This window comes from Zingiber officinale, chromosome 2A (assembly GCF_018446385.1).
Source record: "Zingiber officinale cultivar Zhangliang chromosome 2A, Zo_v1.1, whole genome shotgun sequence".
Lineage (NCBI taxonomy): Eukaryota > Viridiplantae > Streptophyta > Magnoliopsida > Zingiberales > Zingiberaceae > Zingiber > Zingiber officinale.
Window position 1 is genome coordinate 148807909 of NC_055988.1, and position 14907 is coordinate 148822815.

Here is a 14907-nt window from a genome sequence, read left to right on the forward strand (position 1 = left end):
AATCATGGAGTACAGTCTCCTGACTAATAACAGAAAATGCAAAACTAGACAAGGGAAGAAAACTTGTACTCACCAAGGTCTCCTATCCTGACATAAGGGTCGTCAAACCAAATACATAATGTAACATGTATGCATATCAAACATATGCATCCACAAAAATACAACATCCAAAGTGCATCAATCACAAACAATAAATGCAATCGATGCATATGATGCAAAAATGATATGGTCACTCCTAACGCTAATTAGTCATCTCACATGCGATGGTGAGACCGAGTGGGTAGGGCTATGACAACTGCCCACTCTGTCATCACTACTCCTGAGTGACCGAGTGGACAGGATGTTGTCGGAGTGCACCTATCCTCCTACCCCAAACAGAGTAGGGGAGCTCAATGCTCTCATCTCCCTGAGTCAGTCTAGAGAAGGGATCCCTGTCCGCTACCACGCTGCAATCACACTACCCATGAGCGGACCAGCGGAACCCTGACAGAGCAAACTACACACACCCTGCATGATATACCACTAACCCATGAGTGCTTGTGTGCGCAGATCTTGTAACTAGTGATGTACTCAACATTAATGGAGCCGACAATCGCTCAGCATGCAATCATGCAAAATGGTGCATGACACTAAACATGTAAATCCTGAAAATGTCAAATACCAACCTCCTCGTAATATGTACCAAAAGGAAAGCAAGTCCAGATCAATGATCTAGGTACACATGCCAGAAAATAAACCTAGGTACACATGCAAAGAAATAAACCTAGGTACTCATGCTAAGAAATAAACCTAGGTACACATGCCCAGTAATAAAGCTAGTAGCTAGACCTGTATCCGATAATACATTGAATGTCATTACATAAGTACACATGGCAAGAAACAAGAGAACATAAGCATGAATGCACAATAGATAACAATAAGGGCAAACTACGAATATCAAGTAGTGACATGCCAAGCAGATATAAATATAACCATTACTAATAGTTATAACCTACTAAGTATATCAGAATGACAGTATCTAAAGAGATAAGTCAAAGGTACCCGTCTTTATCTGTAGTTCGTATAAGAACAAATCCCACGTCGAGACGCTTGTCTCGAATCAACGTCCTGCAAATCACATAATGTATTTAGCCAATTACATATGTAATAAATAGCTAAATAAAATCCAAAATCTACTTATGATAATTCTAATCGAATATGATCTTTGATTAATCCCTTAGTTAACCCTAATCATACTATAACTAATTGGGTTTAATCATACCATCCACTAAATCTAACTAATAATAATATATTCATATACTCATCAAAACCATCCATTAACCAATCCAGTACTAATTAATCAACTTCCATGATCAATTAACCCTATCATTCATTATATTGTATCCACCACTAAACATAATGTTGGATCGAAAAGAATTTAGATATCTCCACAATTGCATGATATTATCCACTTTGGGCCTGAGCCCTCATGATTTTGCTCTTGGGCTCTACCCAAAAGGCCTCATACTAATGGAGATATCTTTCCTCTTATAAACTCATGATCTTTACCATGTGTTTTCAATATGGGACTATGTTTGCAACCTTGCAACCCTAACAATCCCCCCCTCAAACAAAGGACCATAGACTTCCCACGTCCGATCCTCGACCCACCAGGTCTTCTTGCCCCTCGGTCCACCAGACCTACTAGGACTTCCTTGCCTAGTCGCAACTAGGACTTCCTGCCTGATGTCTGGTCATCTTGATCCGAACATAGGAGCCCCCACTTTCTTTGTTCAAGGTCAATATTGTACCCACATGGTTCAATCAGACCATAGCTCTTGTGCACAGTCGGTGGTTAAATATTCTGGCAGTCCAGACTCTGATACCAATTGTTGGATCGAAAAGAATTTAGATATCTCCACAATTGCATGATATTGTCCACTTTAGGCCTGAGCCCTCATGGTTTTGCTCTTGGACTCTACCCAAAAGGCCTCATGCTAATGGAGATATCTTTCTTCTTATAAACTCATGATCTTTACCATGTGTTTTCAATATGGGACTATGTTTGCAATCTTGCAACCCTAACACATAATAGGGAAATGAACGAACCAACCTTACCTAAAATCGGAGACTCTGCGATTATCACACAGCCAGAGATACTTGCTGCCGAGAAATGGTGAATCACTCTCAACAAGTGATGTCCGAATCTACAATGGAGTCGTTGATCTCCAACACAAACAACCCAAATCATCAATAAATATAAATCAATCCCTCACATTGAGCTAGGGTTAGCCGATTACCTCAAGTGTAGTAGCAAGAAGACTTCGTGTAAGGCACTACTCGCCCACGAACAAATATAACCCAAACTACAAGTTACTCCAAATTGGTGTTGGTTGGAGCTATGAAGGTAGGGAAATCAATTAGGCATACAATCCCAATATAGATCATAAAATTAGATTCTGCTAATCCAATACCTTGCAAGGCTCACCCTCAATCCAGATTCGCAACCCTCGATAAAGACAAATCTGAAACTACTATGGAGAAAATGGAACTCCCCCTTAGATCCGTAGCTGCTCAACAAAGACACCAAATGCAGTTATGAGGAGCTAAAGCTCTCCTCTTTGAATCCGAAGAGGAGATGGTTCCTCTAATGGTTGTCCTCCTCTCAGAATCTGAACAGAGCACATTAGGGCTCTAGGGCATGACAGCGATAAATCGAAAAGAAGCCCAGTGGTGGTTATTGTGGTGCCACACCGGAGCATAGAAGGGCAATGATAGATCCGCGCCGACGATGAATCCAAAGCTAGAGCACATCGGAAATTCCTTGCACTTGGTAGAAAATAGCCCAGCACAGGGCAGCTCGAGCAAAGAGGAAACGATGAGATGTCATTGCCGTGAGGAGTAGAGGGTGGCGCCGATGATCAATCGACAATAATGGATCAGGGAAGAAGAATAAGGGATGGCGATGAGGAGAGGTAGGCGGTGGATCGGGAGTCGGCTGTTAGGATGTATACTAAAAGCCTAGCTTTTGGTATAAACATTTATCTAAAAATAAGAATCACATTGGTCAAATGTCTACATTTATGATAAATGTATTTGTTTAATTAATTTATATTGTAGATAACATGGTGTGTGGTGTCACACACAGAAGATCATGTTATCGATTCCTTATAAATTATAAACAGTAGCTCACGACCAAGATGGAAAGGAACAAACCATTGGAAGGTCGTAGTATAATTAGGTATTAGTTTATCTTAACTATTTAATTACACTAGTACACTTAGAGTGTATTGAGTAGGACCATTTGAGGTCGTTCCTTTTATACTGACTTTATGAAGGAACAAAGACCTCAGTTATTATGGAAGTGTGTGCTCTTAATCCTAATATAATAACAAGCACATATATTTGATATTTATTTCTTTAATTTATCAATGGGTGAGATTTAGTTCGATGAATCAATAAGCCCGATAAGTTGGGAAATGATATCACTTATAGTGTATGTTATTGATTATAAAAGGAAACTGTGTCCTAGTAATCTAGGTTGAGAATGTCCCCAAGAGGAGCTCATAAGAATTGTCATGTTAAACCCTGCAGGTGGACTTAGTCCGACATGACGATGAAGTTGAGTGGTACTACTCTTGGAGCTAGATATTAATTAAGTGAGTTGTCAGTAACTTACTTAATTAGTGGACATTTGTTATCTTAAACACAGGGAGACTAACACACTCATAATAAGAAGGAGCCCAAAATGTAATTTGGGATTGGTGCGGTAGTTCAATAATAGTTCTCTAGTGGAATGAATTATTATTGATAAAATTAAGTTGTGTGTTCGGGGCGAACACGGGATGCTTAATTTTATCGGGAGACCAAAACCAATTCCTCCTCTCGGTCCCTATCGTAGCCTCTTAATTATAGAGTACTATACCCACCTATACCAACCTTCTTACCCATCCCATAGGGGCCGGCCAAGCTAGCTTGGAGGCCAAGCTAGCTTGGAGACCAAGCTAGGGCCGGCCAAAGTTTGGTTCATGGCCAGTGCTTCAAGGTGGCCGGCCCTAGCTTGGGTTCAAGCTTGGTGTGGCCGGCCCAAATTAAAATAAAAAGGATTTTTATTTTTTAAATTTTTTATTATGTGGATAACATGATTTAAAAGAGAGTTTAAAAATGTAAATCTTTCCTTTTATAAGATTCTACAAAAGATTAAGAGAAGAGCTAAATCTCTTTCCTTATTTGTAGATTAAAAGGTTGATTTTAATTTTGGTAAAAACTTTCCTTTTAATCATGTTTATTATTTAAAAGAAAATTTAAAAATTAAAAATTCTCTTTTATTAGTTTCTACAAAAGATTAAGAAAAGATTTGATATCTTTCCTTATTTGTAGATTAAAAGAGATTTTAATTTTTAGAGATAATTTTCTTTTTATCCACATGTTAAAAGAAAGATTTTAATTTATAAAATTTCCTTTTTATTAACCAATCATGAAGGAAAAAATTATTGGAGAAATTTTTTATAAATTTCCAGAAGCAAATAAGGAATTTTTAATTTATGTTTAAAATTTTATTTGCTTGGAGATTTTATGGTGTGGCCGGCCATTGTAAATTGAAAAGAAAAATTGTTTTTAATTAAATAAATTTTCCTTTTCAATGGCAAAAGAATTAAGGAAGTTTTTATTAAATTTTCCTTATTTGCCAAGACCAAGGATTATAAAAGAGGGGGTAGAGAAGGTTTCATGGTGAATAACTCTATTCTATTTTCTCCCTCTTTTTCTTCCTTGGTGTGGCCGGCCATCCTCTCCTCCTCTCTTCTCTTTGATGGCCGAACCTCATCCTTCTTGTGGAGATTCATATGGTGGCTGGATCAAGTTTAGAGAAGAAGAAGAAGAAGGACAGAAAGAAAGTTTTGTATCTAGCATGCCTTGGAGCATGGTGGTGGTGGCCGAACCTCTTCATCCTAGGAGAAGTTTTGATGGCCAAAACTTGTAAGGAAGAAGAAGGTGCTTGGTGATTCTCATCTCGGAAGATCGTTGCCCACACAACGTCCGAGGTTAGAAGAGGAATACGGTAGAAGATCAAGAGGTCTTTCTAAAAGGTATAACTAGTATTTTTCCTTTCCGCATCATACTAGTTATTTTTGGAAATAATACCAAATACAAGAGGCATACGATTCTAGTATTTCGAATTTGTTTTCGATGTTGTGTTCTTTTGTTTTTTCTTTTCCTTGTGATTTGATTGTTCTTTTCGGTTGACCTAAAGTTATTTAAGGAAATTAAATATTAACTTTCCTTAAAAGGCTTTGTCTAGTCGGTGGTGGTTGTTCCCATATCCAAGAAGGTCATGTGCCTCGCCACGTCAGTACTGGGAGCCAATTTTGGAAACTAATATCTAATGAAATTAATAACCTAGGTGATTTGGATCAAACGTATTAAGTTCCGCAGGAGATCCAAGTCTAAACCTAAAAGAACAAATAGATTAAACTTTGGATCAAACGTGTTAAGTTCCGCAGGCGATCCAAGTTTAATTTAAAAGAACACATGGTAGCTAGGAAAAGGTTCAGACCTTTGTACAAAATTTTTGTACAGTGGAACCATTAGGTTTTCCGAGTAGCAACCAACAATTGGTATCAGAGCTAGGGTTTTGCCTCTGTGTATTTGGTATTAGTTTAATTATGCACATGTCATACATAATTTAGGCAGGATAATAGTAGGATGTGCTAACTTTGTGGATGCAGGATCCAACTATTATGACTTATAGTTATTATGTATGTGATTGGACCCTTGGACATGTCAAGGGCATTTTATTGTATGTGGATGATTGTATTATAAAATACAGCAGGAGCTGTATTTAGTTTTATTAGAATTTTATTTTTTGATCTAGTTACATGTACATTCCTTTTATGGAATATAGAATCGTGTTCGATCTAGTTTACATGTACATTCCTTCGAGGAATATAGGATCGAAAAATGTAAAATTCTATTTATGTCGCGGATCAAATCTTGCAAGGCGTGGAACCTTTTGAGGATTAGAGGCACAGCGGAACAAGGAGCAAGATGGATGCGACAACTAGACCCGGTGGCGGTGGCCAAAGATGGCAGCAGCTAGGGTTGGTGACACACGGAGGACAGTAATAGTTAAAAGCCATAATAGTTGAAAATTAGTTTTTCTATTTATTGCTTTTTATGCTGTGTTGTGTGTGCTTGTTAGTATGCATGCTAAGTAGGCTAGCATAGTCAAAATTCCTCACTTTAAATAACTAAGTGGGAGAGGGATTTATTTTTAAATAAATTCCACGGTCTCCATTACTGGTTTATAAGTAATGCAACAAGCTTGCGCGTTGGCTCTGAGTGCCTTCCTCCATATCGGATGAGTTTGTTTGCAGATCACTAGCTTAAACTTCCATTTTGGATGACTATAGGAAGTTAATTAAGAGCGTGTGATCTTCCCCATCGGAAGGGGCACAATCTTATTAATGGACTTAGTGTCAAGTAATGGTATACACGTAGGCACGTCTAATAGTATCCTCCCCATCGGAATCACTGCTATTATTTGTGTGACCGAAGAAAACCAACTATTAATTTGTCAAATAAATAGGTTGACAAGATAATAAAATTAAAAACTCCTATTACAAATATTTGATTTTGTATACGTCCACACTATCGTGGCATACAAAATTCACGGTGTTTGAGGTAATTTTATTTTGTCATAAAGACTTATTGACAAGATAATTAATGGGTAAAACCCTCCTCTTGCAAATGTTTAAATTTTGTATACGTCCACACTATCGTGGCATGCAAAATTCACGGTGTTTGAGGTGTTGGTGAATTTAAATAATATTGTTTGAGGAATCAATGTTATTTTAAATTTAAAAAGTTTTGACCAAATATTTGATTAAAGACATATCAACTATTAATTTTATTCGTCATAAAGTAAAGTTGATGAGATAATAAAATTAATGGATAAAATCTCCTCTTTATTTTTGTATACGTCCACACTATCGTGGCATACAAAATTCATGGAGATTTAAGGAATTGATCTTAACCAAATATTTTTGTGATTCTTAGGATTTAAAATGTTTATTAATTCCCTAATTGTTATACTATAGAAAAGACTTAGTAGTCCCAATTGTAATGATTAGAAACAGGACTTGGATATTAAGGTAGACTGTCTTCTTAGAACTAAGAACAATATAGGTGTATTTAATTCATTAGTTGAAACATGTTTAGTGGTGTTATCTACCAGAACCTGGAGTGTAGATACAGATGCCATTAATCATGTCCGCAATTCATTGCAGGGTTCCAGGAAACCTGACAACTAAATGAAAATAAATCACCGTTCACATGGGCATTGTTGTAAAAGTAGCAGCTGTTGCAGTGGGAGATGTTTATCCTTTGATAGGAATAAAACATGGATTTTAAGAAATTGCTTTTAAGTACCAAGTTTAAAAAGAAATTTATTTTAGTTTCTAAAGAATTAATATTGTGTCTATTTTGATAACAAAGTTGTTATCGAGAAAATAGGAAGAATATCTATTCTGGTACGTTGGTTGGTAATTTATAAATCCAATAACTCCCACGATGCAACAAATGGAAATTAGTAACACATCTTCTAATTTTAAGAGAAAGCAACCTTCGGAAATGAACCATTTATATCTTTGACATCTAAGGCTAGGTTATATTAACTTGAGTAGGATTCATTGGTAGCTGATGAACTTTTGGGTTCATTAGTAGAGGAAATTTTTCCAACCTGCGAGTCTTACTTGGAAGGAAAAATAACCAAGAAGCTTTTAAGTCTAAGGGGAATGGAGCCAAAGATATGTTGGAATTATTTCATTCTGATTTGTGTGATCCTATGACTATCCAGACAAGAGGTAGTATCGAATATTTCATCTATTTTATAGACAACTATTCAAGATACAAATACATTTACTTAATGTACCGCAAGACTAAGTGCTTTGATTAGTTCAAAGAGTACAAGGCTGATGCGGAGAAACGTCAAAGTAAAAGTATCAAGACACTATGGTGAGATCGTAGTGGCAAGTACCTCTTGGGAGAATTTAGGAGTCATTTATCAAAAGTAGGGATTTAATCCCAACTAACTACACCTGGTACACCCCTACAGAATGGTGTAGAAAAAGGAAGGTATAGGACTCTTATGGAAATAAGTAGATTGATGATGAGTTATTACCAAATTCATTTTAAGGATATACTCTGGAAACGGAAGTGAACATAGTACCATCCAAAGTCAGAACTCTCTACTCATATAGAATTGCTAAATAGGCATAAGCCTATTTTGAAGCATATTCGGATTCGGGTAGTCCAACACATATGCTGAAGAGAGACAATGATAAGTTGGACAGGAATTCACTTGTTTGTAAGTTATCCTAGAGAAATGAAAGTAGGTTTATAGTCTTAAAAATCAGAAGGTCATTGTTAGCATCAATGACCGATTTTTAGAAAAGGACTATGTAATAAACCACGTGCCCATAAGTAAATTTGTTCTTAAGAAAATAATAAAGGACATGTCTAATCTAGTACCAACTGTACAAGATGAAATATCACAAGAAACTGCAATACGTATCACAATTGATACACAATTATAGACAGTACATCATCGTAGTGGGAGGGTTGTCAAACAACCAAAAGGATTCATGTTTTGGGAGAGTTTTTGGACTTGATCCCAAATGAACATGAGTCTGATCCCGGAAATATGATGAAGCACTCCAAAATAAAGATGCAGCATCTTGGCAAAGAGCAATGAATACAGAATTAGAATATATGTATTCTAATCAAATCTAGAAGCTTGTAGAACCATCAGATAGTGTAAAAGTCATTGGGTGAAAATATGTCTACAATAGGAAAAGATGGATAGACAGGAAGGTGAAAACTTTCAAAGCAAGGCTTGATGAAAAAGGAAACTTTTTAACTAGTAGTCATGCTTAAGTCTATCCGGATTCTTTTACCTATTTAGAAAGTGGATGTCAAGACAGCATTCCTTAATGGAAGTCTTGAAGAAAGCATCCATACAAAGCAACCAGAAGGGTTCATTGCAAAGGGCAAAGAGCATTTTGTGTGCAAGCTCAATCAGTCTATGGACTGAGGTAAAAATTCAAGGTCTTGGAACATTCGGTTCATCAAAAGTAATCCAGACCTATGGATTTATTTAGTAACTGGATAAGTCTTGTGTATACAAAAGGTGTGATGGAAACGTGGTGATTTTTCTTATACTATACGTAGATAACATTTTTGGTAGTTGGAAACAATATCAAACTGTTGTCAGAAGTAAGGGTATGGCTGTTCAAACAATTCGATATGAAGGACTTGGGAGAATGAATATATTCTTGGAATCAAAGTAATAAGGGATCGCAAGAAAAGAATATTTTAATTATCCCAAGCTTCATATATCGAAAAAAAAATCCTTACTCGTTTTAAAGCATGCAAAACTCCAAGAAAGGTTTCTTACCTTTTTAGTATGGAGTAACTTTATCTAAAGAAATGTCTCTGTAGACATCAAAGGAGATAAAGGACATGAAGGCAGTTCCTTATGCTTCGGCTGTGGGAAGCCTAATGTATGCAATGCTGTGTACGAGACTGGATATCTATTTTGCCGTGGGCATAGTTAGTAGATATCAAAGCAACTCTGGACGAGGACATTGATCTGCGGTAAAGCATATATTGAAGTACCTTAGAGGCACTAGAGATTATATGCTAGCTTATAAGGCAGATAATTTGTTCCCTGTGGGTTGCATGGATTTTAACATCCAATTGGAAAGGGACAATAGTAAGTCAACCTCGGGGTTTTGTGTTTACTTTAGGAGGTAAAGTCATAACTATGGAAGAGTGATAAGCATAGGTGTTTTTTCTGGACTCTACCATAGAAGTTTAGTATATGGCAAGCCTCTGAGGTAGCCATAAAAGCTGAATGACTCAATAACCTCAAGATAGACTTAGATATGATTTCTGATTTATCCAAAGATTATTACAATTTATTGTAATAATATTGGTGCAGTAGCAAACTCGAAGAAACCATAAGTCTATAAGGCAAGTGATCCTGTCCGAACCAGAAGTCAACAGACGCTGGGCACGTGACGCTCCAAGGCTCGCTGATGTAGGTCTCCAACTAGTGTCGAGATGCTCCGGCTATCCTGCACAGAAGTCGAGCCGGGAAGGGGATTCCCAGCGACGACCCTCCGACGCTCAAGTCAGGTAAATCACGATGAACAAGGTGGCTCCAGAAGTCTCAGAGTACATACCAGCCTCCTCTGTCGATGAAACCTGAGGTTCTTTATATAGAGCTGTGAAAGGTTTGGGCACGCGTACCAAGGTGCATAAGTGTCCCCTGTCCTATCCCAGGTATGCGGCTGTCAGAAAGCTTACCTGTCCTTTCCTAGGTACGCGGCTGTCAGAAAGTTTACCTGACCCATATCGCTACAGTCAAAGCATGCCCTCGATGGGACAGCAGAATCCCCTGTCACAAGATTTGGAGCATGACACACACGTGAAACCTACAGGTTGTCAGAGAAAGAAATCCTCTGGCCCTTTCCTTTGCTCCAAACTTGTAGTCCGAGCGGAAAGATACCTAAACATCCGACCGGACATCCGCAGTGGTTTACTTGTGCTTTGTGGAGACTAACAAACAGGGGTGCTTTATGACTGTGATCGGAAAGGTCATCTCGGTCTATGACCTTTTTAACTGAGCGTCGGAACCCCGATTTGACAGGGTACCAACTATAAGTGCGAACCGGCCGGACCCTTCCGGGTACTCGATTCCATCGGCCGGCGTCCCTCGGACCGACCATCTACGTCATCCGTCCGGCCGACCACACTCTCCTCGGGTGGCTACTGGGTGACTCCACTTGGCGTTGACTTTGCGGAGAAGGGGCCCGCTTACTACCGGATCACTTGCCTTCCTTCAAGTCTAGTCGAAGGAGGCGATAGTCCGACTGACTGAGTCTAGCCGAACGGCTCTTCCATGCTAATCTCCTCCGCCCGGTCAGCGGCAGAGGTATCCTTGAATGAATCAATGATGGCTTTCGCCGGATCTCCTTGTTCTGCGCCAATCTTCGACATCAATGTCGATCATACCTTCATTAAATGCTCCGAATGATTGACTGCCACGTGGAGCAATGCCATCAGAGTACGGAGGCGGTTGCATGCTATTTTGATGTGACCGAAGCAATTCGAAATAAACGGCTAGATGTATGCATTGATTCCCGTGACCTGGATCCGACGGTGGAGGCCGACCGGCCCTCACCCTATAAATTCTTCATTTCCTTCTCGCCTTCACACGCCTCCGTTACCTCTACTGTTGCTCTCTGCGCTGTGGAGCTCCGGCGATCTTGTTGCTGCCTTCTGACGCTCTCCGGCGCCTTTCCTCGATTCATCTCCCCTCAGTAAGGTTTTAGATCTATCCTCCTTCCTTTCCGGTATCTAATCCGTATTTCTTCCCCTAGCTCGAGTCTTTGACATTCCATTCCTTCGTCTTTGGAACTTCCTTTTGATTTCTCCTTGCGATCATGGCCAGTTCTTCTCATCCCAAGAACAATCCTTAGGCCCATGGTATACTACCATGCGATCTCGTTTGAACAACGGGATTTTGATATTTTGGTGACAATTTGAAATCCCGAGGATATCGTTCGCTAGTGGTCTGCCGGCCACACAGACACTGCCAAGTGGTTTTTGTGTCTTTCACGACCAATTTACACGGCCTCATGGTTCCTCGTCCATCCTTTTATAGTGACGTCGCAATTATTTTGGCGTCGCCGAAGTTTAGTACCAAACACCTTCCGTCTCCTCTGCGTTGTCGTTTTGTTCAAGATTCACAACATTCCCCTCACCCGGAGGTCTTCTTTTATTTCTATTATCCTAAGCAAGCCGAGGGCACCTTTATGTTCCAAGCTCGGCCGGTTTGTCTTCTTCAATAACTACCCACTCCAATAAACATTGGAAGGACTATTATTCTACCTCCGCATGCCCGGCCACCAAACTTTCCGACCTGGCAAGTCACTCTCCCTCCCGAATCAAGAAATTCAAGACCGGCGGACTATCTTCACGCCAAGAATGTACTAGCCGGTTACGACTTGACATCAACAAGCTTCTTCACGAGGGAGTGATGTACATTTTTGGGCTGAGTCCTATACGGACCCCACTTCCGACCGGCTTCGGTAAGAACTTTGCTTTGGCACTTGCTTTAATTGCTAACTGATTTCTTTTTCTCTTCATGCAGCTGACATCGTCATGGACTCGGTGATGGCCGGCGTTCTAAAGAGAAAGGCAGCAGCGCTGGAGGCCGTGGCAGCCAAAGAAATGAAGGCGCTGGGTATTCAGCCGGTCGGTTCTCACGAAGGAGAAAGCGGCACCCAGGCTGAATCGGCCGCTCAGGCCTCTCAACAGCATGTGGACAGCGGCGCTACCCCCTCCAGGGAACCAACGGCCCCCGAGGAAGGGTCCGTTCGGGAGGAGGATCAGCCGCTGCAAAAGAGACGCCGAGTGGAGACCCCGCTACGCTCGGCTACCTCCGCGGTCCAACCCTCTGACCGGGCCGCCTCGACTGCGAAAGGGAAGGCACCGGTGCCTGAGACCATTTCATCTGACCGGACGCCTTCTGACTGGGACGAGCTGACTGCTCCGGTCGAGGCCACTCCGGTCGACACTCTCCCCCCCGCTCGCCGTTCAGTCCAACGTTCGACCATCCATTCGCGGTCTTCTGCGCCAGCTTCTGATCCCGGTCGGGCGATCCCTGGGCACGGCCGCACAATACGGGTTACTCTTCATCTTCCGACTGAAGAGTTGCTGCCAGAAGCTGACCGGACGACCGTGCCCGAGCACACTGTTACTTTGAAAGGGCCCCTCGCCGAGATGTGGGCCGACGCTCGGGCGCGCGTAGCACTGATCCCTCTCCAGAACTTAGCCAACAGCCACATGCAAGCGGCTACGGGGGTAAGTTCTTCGTTGTTTTTTGTTTTTTGTTTTACCTAAAATATTTCCGCTCGGCTTATAACAACTGCGCCTTCTCGTTTCAGAGGTGGGTGGAAGAGATAGCAGTTTCCAACCGTCTGGCCATGGCGGACGAGGAGATAAGGCAACTGCGGGCGGCAGGTGGTCCGAGCGGCTCCCAAGGACCTTCCTACTCCGAGCTGCAAAAAGAGCTGAAGAAAACTCAACTCGCTAGCTGCTGAGCGAAGAAAACAGTTGATCAGGCCCACGCCCTAGCCGAGTCCGAGCGACAAGTCTGACACAAAATAACTCGCCACCACTCGGAAGAACACGGCCATCTCCGATCTGGAGAAGAAAAACGTGGAGGCCGGAGTTGAAGATAAAGGAGCCGACGGAGTACTCGATCGGAGAAGGCAGCCGCCTACCGATGCGAGGAGATTGAACGTGAATGAGGCCCCGACAAGCTCTGTGCAACCTTCAAGGAATACCAGATGCCGAGCCGAGCCGAGTCGCCGCTCTCCGACAAAGTTACATCCGATCGCCCGAGTTCTCGAGAAAATTTGCGAGCGGATGTACTCGGCTTTCGACCTGGCAATTACGGCCACTATGACCTATCTGAAGTCGAAGGGCCTTCTTCCGGAGTCCACCAATATTCCAGCCGGCGATCAAGTGGAGCTCCTGAGCAACATTCCGAGGGACCTCTACGACTACATCGAGTAATTTTTGTAATTTCGCCGCTCGGCTGAACATGAACCTTTTTGTACTTAGGCCACTCGACCTAAGGTTCTAATTTTAATGAAATGCTTTCCTTTCGTGTACTCTATCTTTTTGCACTGTTCCCTGGCTAACACTTGTACGGTCCGCTCGTCTTCTATCACATCATACCTTGGGCATTCGAGGTGCATTCTTCCAGAATGAAGTGTTTTCCCCAGCTCTTCCGTCCGGCCGAATATCAATCTGGGCTGCTAGCCAGAATCGCTCGCTATAAGCCGATCCGAACCTTTTATACCTCGAGTCCGATCGGAAAATAGCTTCGGTCTGACAATCGGCGGGGAATACGGATAATCGCAGTGTCGACGATATTCCGCTCGGATTATTTATAGATCGGCTCGCCTCTTGATTTTTAACGACGAGCTCGTCGGCGGATATTTATAGCCGGTCGGTGCGGCTCTCGATCTTTAACGACGAGCTCGTCGGCGCGGATATTTATGGCTCGGCTCTCGATCTTTAACGACGGAGCTCGCGTATTCCGCTCGGAGGGTTTATACGCCGGCTCGTCTCTTGATGTTTAACGACGGTGCTCGTCGGTCTTCCGCCGGAGGGTTTATAGGCGGCTCGCCTCTTGATCTTTAACGACGGTGCTCGTCGGTCTTCGGAGGGTTTATAGATCGCCTGCCTCTTGATCTTTAACGACGGTGCTCGCCGGTCTTCCGCCGGAGGGTTTATAGACGCGGCTCGTCTCTTGATCTTTAACGACGGTGCTCGTCGGTCTTCCGCTCGGAGGGTTTATAGACGCCGGCTCGTCTCTTGTTCTTGAACCGCGGTGCTCGTCGGTCTTCCGCTTCGGAGGGTTTATAGACGGCTCGTCTCTTGATCTTTAACGACGGTGCTCTCGGTATTCCGCCGGAGGGTTTATAGACGCCGCTCGTCTCTTGATCTTAACGACGGTGCTCGTCGGTCTTCCGCCGGAGGGTTTATAGACGCCGGCCTCTTGATCTTTAACGACGGTGCTCGCCGGTCTTCCCCCCGGGGGTTTTTTGCCCGCCGGCTCGTCTCTTGATCTTTAACGACGGTGCTCGTCGGTCTTCCGCTCGGAGGGTTTATAGACGCCGGCTCGTCTCTTGATCTTTAACGACGGTGCTCGTCGGCGCGGATATTTATAGCCGGTCGGCGCGGCTCTGCGGTTTAACGTCTGGGCTAGACGGCCGTCAAGGCTAATTTTGACAATTCTGTTCAGAGTTGCTCTTCGCCTTTCCCCCAGCTTGGATAATGCCTTCCTGG